The sequence below is a fragment of the Etheostoma cragini genome, chromosome 1, assembly GCF_013103735.1.
Source record: "Etheostoma cragini isolate CJK2018 chromosome 1, CSU_Ecrag_1.0, whole genome shotgun sequence".
NCBI classification, from domain to species: domain Eukaryota; kingdom Metazoa; phylum Chordata; class Actinopteri; order Perciformes; family Percidae; genus Etheostoma; species Etheostoma cragini.
The window spans coordinates 8,037,615-8,038,528 of NC_048407.1; positions in this window are offsets into that span (position 1 = coordinate 8,037,615).

The window sequence follows — 914 nt, forward strand, 5'->3', positions numbered from 1 at the left end:
GGTACAGCTAGCAAGTACGGTCTCCCCAAGAACACAAGTCCGTTCTTTGCTTACTTGGTATTGAGAAACGCCCAGTATGTTTTAACAAGGGGGGCAATCACTTTTTCACACAGGGCCATGATGGTTTGGATTTTTTTTTTCCCTTTAATAATTAACACCTTCATTTACAAATTGCATTTTGTGTTTACTTGTGTTGTCCTTGACTATTGTTTAAATTGGTTTGATGTTCCGAAACACTTAAGTGTGACAAACATGCAAAGGAACAGGAAATGAGGAAGGGGGCAAACACTTTTTCACACCACTGTATATCTGGAATAAGCTACACAGCTAAACAAAAGAATATGTGGCACAGCTGTCCCCATGGATACATATTTGGGATAACCCATCTATTATGATGGGAGGAAAAGTCTGGAGAGAGCTCAGTCTATCTCCAAAAATGTCTCACTTAAACTATCTCTTAGCTTAAAACAATACAAAGGTACCATTGGACTCCCAATAGGGTGTAGAGGGCGATGCTGAGGCCAGACAACACATGTTGGAAATGTTTGTCTGATTAAGTATCATATGTACATATTGGGGATGGAACAGTACATTTATTCCTATTGAAATAGGAACGGCGAGTCTTGGCTCGCTGGATGCATTTACAATGCACAGAATGCACAGTATAAAAATAAATAAAAATGGAATAATGTAATGCGGAACTACTGTTAGATACGCGGGTTCTAGGGACACCTAATCCAGGGGGGCGCGGACTCTCTCCCGGGGGGGGCGCGAGTAGACTACAGGATGGGAGGGAAAAAAAAACTGTGCTCAACCACGGGAGCTGCCGTGAGCCCCTCTCCCGTCCAAAAGCACTCACAGTCAGCAGTAGCCTCGCGCAGCAGGCACAGCCTGCAGTTAGAGCCAGGGCTACC